This window comes from Harpegnathos saltator, unplaced genomic scaffold (genome assembly GCF_003227715.2).
Source record: "Harpegnathos saltator strain DR-91 unplaced genomic scaffold, Hsal_v8.6 scaffold55, whole genome shotgun sequence".
NCBI classification, from domain to species: Eukaryota; Metazoa; Arthropoda; class Insecta; order Hymenoptera; family Formicidae; genus Harpegnathos; species Harpegnathos saltator.
The window spans coordinates 518159-529150 of NW_020230371.1; the positions used below are offsets into that span (position 1 = coordinate 518159).

At 34.8% G+C, this 10992-nt stretch overlaps 1 pseudogene; it reads left to right on the forward strand.

The window, feature by feature from the left end:
• Positions 1–7835: 7835 nt before the first annotated feature.
• Positions 7836–9972, forward strand: LOC112588047 (twinfilin-like; annotated as a pseudogene).
• The last annotated feature ends 1020 nt before the right edge of the window (positions 9973–10992 follow it).

The following is a 10992-nucleotide window of genomic DNA, read 5'->3' on the forward strand; positions in this document are numbered from 1 at the left end:
TTTAAATTCAAATTTCAAATTAAAATTTTAACGTAAAATTTAAAAATGTAAACTTCGGTATCTCTAAACGGGTCAAGATACAGGAACGCGCTTTTGCCCCAATATAAGTCCTGTATCACCCTATTCTCACCATAAATTTCGACTCTCATTTTTCCAGTAGAACGGAGACTATGAACATTAATTCAAAATTTCAATTAAAATAACTTAAAATTTTAAAAAATGTAACCTTCGATATCTCCTAAATCCGGCTCAAGATACAGGAACGGCTTTTGCTCAATATAGTCCTGTATCAACCTATCCCCAAACCATAAAATTTTCGGACACTCAATTCCCAGTAGAAGCGGAGATATGAACTTTAAATTCAAATTCAATTAAAATTAAACGTAAAATTTAAAAATGTAACCTTCGATATCTCCTAAACGGAGCAAGATACAGGAAACGCGCTTTTGCCTCAATTAGTCTGTATCAACCTATCCCCACATAAATTTCGACTCTCAATTCCCAGTAGAAAGAAGGAGATATGAACATTTTAAAGTCAAATTTCAATTAAAAATTGACGTAAAATTTAAAATGTAATCCTTTCCGGTATCTCCTAAACGGCTCAAGATACAGGAACGCCGCTTTTGCCTCATATAGTGCCTGTATCAACCCTATCCCACCATAAATTTCCGACTCTCAATTCGCCAGTAGAAAGCGGAGATATGAACAATTTAAAATTCAAATTTCAATTAAAATTAAAGTAAAATTTAAAAAATGTAAACTTTCGGTAATCTCCTAAACGGCTCAAGATACAGGAACGCGCTTTTGCCCCAATATAGTCCTGTATCAACCCTATTCTCACCATAAATTTCGACTCTCAGATTCCAGTAGAAGCGGAGATATGAACATTTAATTCAAATTTTCAATTAAAATTAACCGTAAAATTAAAAAAATGTAACTTCGATATCTCCTAAACGCTCAAGATACAGGAAAGCACTTTTGCCTCAATATAGTCCTTTATCAACCCTATCCCCACCATACCTTTCGAACTCTCAATTCCCAGTAGAAGCGGAGATATGACATTTAATTCAAATTTCAATAAAATTAACGTAAAACTTAAAAATGTAATCTCTTCGGTTATTCTCCTAAACGGCTCAAGATACGGAACGCGCTTTTGCCTCAATATAGTCCTGTATCAACCCTATTCTCACCATAAATTTCGACTCTCAATTCCAGTTAGAAAGCGGGAGATTAATGAACATTTAAATTCAAATTTCAATTAAAATTAACTTAAAATTTAAAAATGTAACCTTCGGTATCTCCTAAATGGCTCAAGATACAGGGACGCGCTTTTTGCTCAATATAGTCCTGTATAACGCTATCCCCAACCATAAATTCGACTCCTCAATTCCAGTAGAAGCGGAGATATGAACATTTAAATTTTCAAATTTCAATTGAATTAACGTAAAATTTAAAAATGTAACCTTCGTATCTCCTAAACGGCTTTTAAAGAATCAGAACGCGCTTTATGGCCTCAAATAAGTCCTGTATCAACCGCTATCACCATAAATTTCGACTCTCAATTCCCAAGTAGAAGCGGAGATATGAACATTTAAATTCAAAATTTCAATTAAATTAACGTGAAACTTAAAATGTTAACCTTCGGTCTCTCTAAACGGCTCAGATAACAGGAACGCGCTTTTGCCTCAATATAGTCCTGTATCAACCCTATTCTCACCATAAATTTCGACTCTCAATTCCCAGTTAGAACGGAGATATTGACATTTAAAAATTCAAAAATCTTCTCTCACAACAACAACGGAAGATTTTGTTGGTAGTAGAATGGTTTTGGCGCTTAGGGAGGAAAAGAGAGAGATTTTGAATTTAAAAATGTTCATATCTCCGCCTTCTACTGGAATTGAGAAGTCGAAATTTATGGTGAGAATAGGGTTGATACAGGACTATATGAGGCAAAGCGCGTTCCTGTACTTGGCTGTTTAGGAGATACCGAAGGTTACATTTTTAAGTTTACGTTAATTTTAATTGAAATTTGAATTTAATGTTTCATATCTCCGCTTCTACTGGGAAATTTGAGAGTCCGACCTTTATGGTGGGATAGGGTTGATACAAGGACTATATTGAGGCAAAAGCGCGTTCCTGTATCTTAAGCCGTTTAGGAGATACCGAAAGGTACATTTTTAAATTTAACGTTAATTCTAATTGAAATTTGAATTTAAAATGGTTCATATCTCCGCTTCTAGCTGGGAATTGCGAGTCGAAATTTATGGTGGGGATAGGGTTGATACAGGACTAATTTGAGGCAAAAGCGCGTCCCCTGTATCTTGAGCCATTTAGGAGAATACCGAACGTTCCTTTTTTAAATTTTAAGTTTTAATTTTAATTGGAAATTGACAATTTAAATGTTCAATATCTCCGCTTCTACTGGGAATTGAGAGTCGAAATTTAGGTGAAGAATAGGGTTGATACGGACTATATTGAGGCAACAGCGCGTTCTGGGTATCTTGAGCTTTTTAGGAGATACCGAAGGTTTCATTTTTAAGTTTTAGCGTTATTTTAAATTGAAATTTGAATTTAAATGTTCAATTATCTCCGCTTCTACTGGGATTGAGAGTCGAAATTTATGGTGGGGATAGGGTTGATAAGATATTAATTGAGGCAAAAGTGCGTTCCTGTATCTTGAGCCGTTTAGGAGATATCGAAGGGTTCATTTTTTAATTTTACGTTATTTTAATTGAAATTTGAATTTAAATGTTCATATCTCCGCTTCTACTGGGAATTGAGAGTCGAAATTTATGGTGAGAATAGGGTTGATACAGGACTATATTGGGCAAAAGCGGTTCTCCTGTATCTTGAGCCGTTTAGGAGATACGCGAAGTTTACATTTTAAATTTTACGTTAATTTTTAATTGAAATTTTGATTTTAAATGTTCATATCTCCGCTTCTACTGGGAATTGAGAGTCGAAATTTATGGTGGGATAGGGTTGATACAGGACTATATTGAGGCAAAAGCGCGTTCCTGTATCTTGAGCCGTTTAGGAGATACCGAAAGGTTCCATTTTTAAATTTTACGTCAATTTAATTGAAATTTGACTTTAAATGTTCCATATCTCCGCTTCTACTGGGAATTGAGAGTCGAAATTTATGGTGGGGATAGGGTTGATACAGGACTATATTTGAGGCAAAAGCGCGTTTCCTTGTAATTTGCTCGTTTAGGGAGAATATCGAAGGTTACATTTTTTAATTTTACGTTAATTTTAATTGAAATTTGAATTTAAATGTTCATATCTCCGCTTCTACGGGAATTGAGTGTCGAAATTTATGGGTGGGAAGGGTTGATACAGGACTATATTGAGGCAAAAAGGCGTTCTGTATCTTGAGGCCGTTTAGGAGATTCGAAGGTTAACATTTTATTAAATTTTAAGTTTATTTAATTGAAATTTTGAATTTAAAGTTCATATACTCCGCTGCTACTGGGAATTGAGAGTCGAAATTTATGGTGAGAATAGGGTTGGATACAGGCTATATTGGGCAAAGCGCGTTCCTGTATCTTGAGGCCGTTTAGGAGATACCGAAGTTTACTTTTTAAATTTTACGTTAATTTTAAATTGAAATTTGAAATTTAAAATGTTCCCATATCTCCGCTTCTACTGGGAATGGAGAGTCGAAATTTATGGTGGGGATAGGGTGATACTGGACTATATTGGGCAAAGCGCGTTCCAGGTATCTTGAGCGCGTTTAGGAGATTCGAAGGTTAACATTTTTATATTTTACGTTAATTTTAATTGAAATTTTGAATTTAAAGTTCATATCTCCGCTTCTACTGGAATTTGGGAAGTCGAATTTATGGTGGAGAATAGGGTTGATACAGGACTATATTGAGGCAAAAGCGCGTTCCTGTATCTTGAAGCCTTTAGGAGATACGAAGGTTACTTTTTTAAATTTTAAGTTTATTTTTAAATTGAAATTTGAATTTTAAATGTTCATATCTCCGCTTCTACTGGGAATTGAGAGTCGAAATTTATGGTGGGGATAGGGTTTGATACAGGATATATTGAGGCAAAAGCGCGTTCCTGTATCTTGAGCCGTTTTAGGAGATACCGAAGTTTACATTTTTAAATTTTACGTTAATTTTAATTGAAATTTTGAATTTTAAATGTTCATATCTCCGCTTCTACTGGGAATTGAGGTCGAAATTTATGGTGGGGATAGGGTTGATAACAGGACTATATTGGGCAAAAGCGCGTTCCTGGTATCTTGAGCCGTTTAGGAGATACGAGGTTACATTTTTAAATTTTTTACGTTAATTTTAATTGAAATTTGAATTTAAATGTTCATATCTCCGCTTCTACTGGGAATTGAGAGTCGAAATTTATGGTGAAATAGGGTTGATACCAGGACTATATTGAGGCAAAAGCGCGTTCCTGTATCTTGAGCCATTTAGGAGATACCGAAGGTTACATTTTTAAATTTTAAGTTAATTTTAATTGAAATTTGAAATTTAAATGTCATATCTCCGCTTCTACTGGGATTGAGAGTCGAAATTTATGGTGGGGATAGGGTTGATACAGGACTATATTGAGGCAAAAGCGCGTTCCTGTATCTTGAGCCGTTTAGGAGATATCGAAGGTTACATTTTTAAATTTTACGTTAATTTTAATTGAAATTTGAATTAAATGTTCATTCTTCCGCTTCTACTGGGAATTGAGAGTCGAAATTTTATGGTGGGGATAGGGTTGATACAGGACTATATTGAGGCAAAAGCGCGTTCCTGTATCTTGAGCCGTTTAGGAGATACCGAAGGTTACATTTTTAAAATTTTTAGTTAATTTTAATTGAAATTTGAATTTAAATGTTCATATCTCCGCTTCTACTGGGAATTAGAGTCGAAATTTATGGTGGGATAGGGTTGATTCAGGACTATATTGAGGCAAAAGCGCGTTCCTGTATCTTGAGCCGTTTAGGAGATACCGAAGGTTACATTTTTATTTTAAAGTTAATTTTAATTGAAATTTGAATTTAAATGTTCATATCTCCGCTTCTACTGGGAATTGAGAGTCGAAATTTATGGTGGGGATAGGGGTTGATACAGGACTATATTGAGGCAAAAGCGCGTTCCTGTATCTTGAGCCGTTTAGGAGATATCGAAGGTTACATTTTTAAATTTTACGTTAATTTTAATTGAAATTTGAATTTAAATGTTCAATTCTCCGCTTCTACTGGGAATTGAGAGTCGAAATTTATGGTGGGGATAGGGTTGATACAGGACTATATTGAGGCAAAAGCGCGTTCCTGTATCTTGAGCCGTTTAGGAGATATCCGAAGGTTACATTTTTAAATTTTACGTTAATTTTAATTGAAATTTGAATTTTTAAATGTTCATATCTCGCTTCTACTGGGAATTGAGAGTCGAAATTTTATGGTGAGAATAGGGTTGATACAGGACTATATTGAGGCAAAAGCGCGTTCCTGTATCTTGAGCCGTTTAGGAGATATACGAGGTTACATTTTTTAAAATTTTAAGTTAATTTTAATTGAAATTTGAATTTAAATGTTCATATCTCCGCTTCTACTGGGAATTGAGAGTCGAAATTTATGGTGAGAATAGGGTTGATACAGGACTATATTGAGGCAAAAGCGCGTTCCTGTATCTTGAGCCGTTTAGGAGATACCGAGGTTACATTTTTTAATTTAAAGTTAATTTTAATTGAAATTTGAATTTAAATGTTCATATCTCCGCTTCTACTGGGAATTGAGAGTCGAATTTTATGGTGAGAATAGGGTTGATACAGGATAATATTGAGGCAAAAGCGCGTTCCTGTATCTTGAGCCTTTAGGAGATACCGAAGGTTACATTTTTAAATTTTAAGTCATTTTAATTGAATTTGAATTTAAATGTTCATATCTCCGCTTCTACTGGAATTGAGAGTCGAAATTTATGGTGGGGATAGGGTTGATACAGGACTATATTGAGGCAAAAGCGCGTTCCTGTATCTTGAGCCGTTTAGGAGATACCGAAGGTTACATTTTTAAATTTTACGTAATTTTAATTGAAATTTGAAATTTAAATGTTCAATCTCTCCGCTTCTACTGGGAATTGAGAGTCGAATATTATGTGGGGATAGGGTTGATACAGGACTATATTGAGCAAAAGCGCGTTCCTGTATCTTGAGCCGTTTAGGAGATACCGAAGGTTACATTTTTTAATTTTAAGATAATTTTAATTGAAATTTGAATTTAAATGTTCATATCTCCGCTTCTACTGGGAATTGAGAGTCGAAATTTATGGTGAGAATAGGGTTGATACAGGACTATATTGAGGCAAAAGCGCGTTCCTGTATCTTGAGCCGTTTAGGAGATACCGAAGGTTACATTTTTAAATTATACGTTAATTTAAATTGAAATTTGAATTTAAATGTTCATATCTCCGCTTCTACTGGGAATTGAGAGTCGAATTTTATGGTGGATAGGGTTGATACAGGACTATATTGAGGCAAAAGCGCGTTCCTGTTCTGAGCCGTTTAGGAGATGTCGAAGGTTACATTTTTAAATTTTTAAGTTAATTTTAATTGAAATTTGAATTTAATGTTCATATTCTCCGCTTCTATGGAATTGAGAGTCGAAATTTATGGTGGGGATAGTGTTGATACAGGACTATATTGAGGCAAAAGCGCGTTCCTGTATCTTGAGCCGTTTAGGAGAAACCGAAGGTTACATTTTTAAATTTTAAGATTATTTTAATTGAAATTTGAATTTAAATGTTCATTATCTCCGCTTCTACTGGGAATTGAGAGTCGAAATTTATGGTGAGAAGGGTTGATACAGGATATATTGAGGCAAAAGCGTGCGTTCCGTATCTTGAGCGTTTAGGAGATACCGAAGTATTACATTTTTTAATTTAAGTTAATTTTAATGAAATTGATTAATGTTCATATCTCCGCTTCTACTGGGAATTGAGAGTCGGATTTGGTGGGAATAGGGTGATCAGGATCTATGCGGAAAGCGCGTTCCTGTATCTTGAGCCGTTTAGGAGATTACGAAGGTTACATTTTTAAATTTTAAGTTAACTTTAATTGAATTTGAATTTAAATTTCATATTCCGCTTTCTACTGGGAATTGAGAGTCGAAATTTATGGTGAGAATAGGGTTGATACAGGACTATATTGAGGCAAAAGCGCGTTCCTGTATCTTGAGCGCGTTTAGGCGATGCGAAGGTTACATTTTTGAATTTTAAGTTATTTTAATTGAAATTTGAATTTAAATGTTCATATCTTCCGCTTCTACTGGGAATTGAGAGTCGAGATTTATGGTGAGAATAGGGTTGATTCAGGACTATATTGAGGCAAAAGCGCGTTCCTGTATCTTGAGCCGTTTAGGAGATAACCGAAGGTTACTTTTTAAATTTTAAGTTAATTTTAATTGAATTTGAATTTAAAATGTTCATATCTCCGCTTCTACTGGGAATTGAGAGTCGAATTTATGGTGAGAATAGGGTTGATACAGGACTATATTGAGGCAAAAGCGCTTCCTGTATTTGAGCCGTTTAGGAGATACCGAAGGTTATATTTTTTAATTTTACGTTAATTTTAATTGAAATTTGAATTTAAATGTTCATATCTCCGCTTCTACTGGGAATTGAGAGTCGAAATTTATGGTGAGAATAGGGTTGATACAGGACTATATTGAGGCAAAAGCGCGTTCCTGTATCTTGAGCCGTTTAGGAGATACCGAAGGTTACATTTTTTAATTTTAAGTTAATTTTAATTGAAATTGAAGTGGTTGTACCATCGTAGTTCCCCTCTCAAAATGGATGCAGATGGCGTCCTTTCCCAGTGCGGAAAGTCAGTGTCGCAGAGAATGTTGTATTGGCCGCTCTCAGGTTTCTCTCTGGTAGATGCGTGCTCACTGACATATAGCAATGGTAGCTGTTCCCCATAAAACTTTGGCAGACGGAAAAAAATAACTCTCGGGCGTAGAGTCCAGATTTATACTCGGATACGGCAGCAATCGTTTAACACGAGATGTCACATCAAACGGGAATTAAGGGTGATTACACGCTTTTTATCGCATGAATTATCGTCATGACGGATATTAATTGCGTCGGATTGTCGAAAATAAGGGTTTTGTTAAGCCTAATTGTCAATTTTTTCGTCAACGATGTCGTAACGGTTAACAATTTGTTTCAGCCAATGATGCGTTGAAAAAGTTGTTCGCGAAGTGTCGCGACGGGAAGATACGAGTACTCAAGATTTCGATAGAGAATGGTGAGTCCAGTTTATAACATATTCTTATTGAATCACAGGATATATATGTATTAGTACTGCTACAGACGGATATGTGTAAGCGGATGCAAATGTAACCTTTTTTGCTATCTATTGTATTATAACTTTCAGAGGAACTGACGCCAGCTTCTTCCGCCAAGCCGATAAATAAATGGCAGGATGACTATGACAAAATGATCAAGCCATTGATTGTGGAAAATCAGCCAGCCTATATCCTTTACAGATTGGACACAAAATCACCTGATTCTGGTTATGACTGGTTATTTATATCCTGGTCTCCTGATACTGCACCAGTTAGACAAAAAATGCTCTATGCTTCCACCAAGGCTACCTTGAAGCAAGAATTTGGTACAGCCTCTATAAAAGAAGAATTGCATGGCACTGTTCCAGAAGATATCACATTAGAAGGTTATCACAAGCATAAGAGAAATGATACAGCACCTGTACCATTGACAACAGCCGAAGAAGAATTGGCTGAATTGAAGAAAACTACTGCTGCAACTGACTACAGTGTTGAGACAAGACATCAGACATTGAGCGGTGTAGCATTTCCTGTAACAGATGAAGCTAAGCAGGCTATTACAGAAATGGCTAAAGGAGTTCACGAATATGTTCAATTGAAGATTGATCTAGAAGAAGAAAAGATACACTTGGTAACAGCTTGTGATGTCTCTTTGGACAAATTGCCCACCAAAGTCCCATCTGACGCTGCTAGATATCATCTTTATAACTTTAAACATACTCATGAAGGAGATTATACCGAATGCATAGGTGTGTGATGATAAAGAATATGTTTGATCTGTGATCAATTATGAAGATAATAAGTACATCACAATGGTATCTAGTAATTTTTACTTTCCAGTTTTCATATATAGCATGCCAGGGTATAGTTGCACTATTAAGGAAAGGATGTTGTATTCTTCCTGCAAAGGACCTCTCCTAGATCTTATCCAGTCTTTAGGAGTAATCATAGCAAAGAAGGTTAGTATAAGTAACATTTTTCATTTTAATTAACTATAAAACTATCTCACTTTTATTTCCTCCATCTTGCTCTATGTAAATGTTTTTCTTTATTGATATCATTCATTTAAGTTTATGAGTAAGTTTTCCACGACAATCCCCATGTACATACATATATTTGATATTTTTATAGTCTCTTTTTAAGATATAACACAATTGAAACAAATCTATATTTTGTCCTACTGTCTCATGCTTATAACTATAATTGCAAGTAATCATTATGTGTCTTTAGCAAAATATGTAATTCCTGCTTTTTTTCCAAATCACGACCAATATATCATACACTGCTATTTCTTGCATTATTTTCTATGTGATGCTAAGATACTCTTAATATATGTATACATATGTATATAACCGCCATCTTTGTATTATATAAATGCAATCCCAGTTGGAAGTAAATAGTGGGGGAATTGGCAGATATGTTGGAAGACCCTCCAAAGCATAAATGACACAGCTGCAGTTACTCCTGCAACTCCATCAAACACCTTGTGCCCCTACTCAATCTATGCCAGAGAAAAAATCAAAACAGAAAGTCTTGTGTCTTGAGCTAACCGGCTTAAAGCATTTGTCTGCCATTATTACCTGCTTTCGCTAATTGAAGTGTTTGTGATGTTTTAAGCATCAGATATCTTCCTTCGTGAATTCCAGAATTGTGATAGTATGATATTGTGACATGGGATATGTCATTTAAAGATAAAATAATGGGTTTTCCAACATTTCGCGTTAGAGCAAATTATAATTATGTAGCTATGTAAAATTCTAAATTAATTTAGAAAACAGCAGGAAAAGAAAATGTGTAGCGCATCGTGTAAAGGGATAGTAATCGGTGTTGTTTATCAACAATTAGAATTAATTTGTCGAAGTGATACCGTATACCTATGTAGCAAAACAGAGTAGACCAAACGGTGTATTTTTCTAAATTTTTAAAAAGCAAAAATTGCACACGCGCAAAAGACTCTGCGAAACATTACTATAATCTACTCAACATAACTGTGACGAGCCTATGATACGGACAACCCCCATAACACATATATACTTCTTGTTGTTTTGCATATATTGTATGAAATAATTCATTTAAGTGAGAAAAGGAAAAGAGAAAAAGACAGTGCAGCGAGATGGAACTGGATTACTTTGTTTGACATTGAAAGCTAAGCCTCACGCATTTTGGCCTTTATATTTTCGGTACATAAACACTATGTGATATGATAGTAATGCGTATGTAACTTAGTTATAATAACAGGACCTAATAACATTCTATTCATATGTTCCTTGATTCTGAATAACTCATATTTTACGCGCGCGCGATTCCTCTTTATATATATAATATACATATATACATACATCTAAATATATATTATCTTTCTTTTAGAAAAAGAAAAAAGGATATGGAAGTATATTGTACTGAGTCTACCGAATTAGTTCCTAGTCTTATAAAGGTGATATGTATCTTTTTAAGTGTTTCTTGAACGGAATTTGAAGGCTTGGCTTTTAAACTCATACAAAATATTCATGTGAGGTTTTAGTATAATGTATGTTTTTATCTGATATCTATGGTAACTTGCCATACCAATATGTGATGGTTAGAGAGTTAGGAAAAATTCCATTTGCTCTAAATAGATAAAGAGAAAAAAAAGGAATAAGAGAGAGAGAGAGAGAGAGAGAGAGAGAGAGAGAGAGAAGAGAGAGACTAAA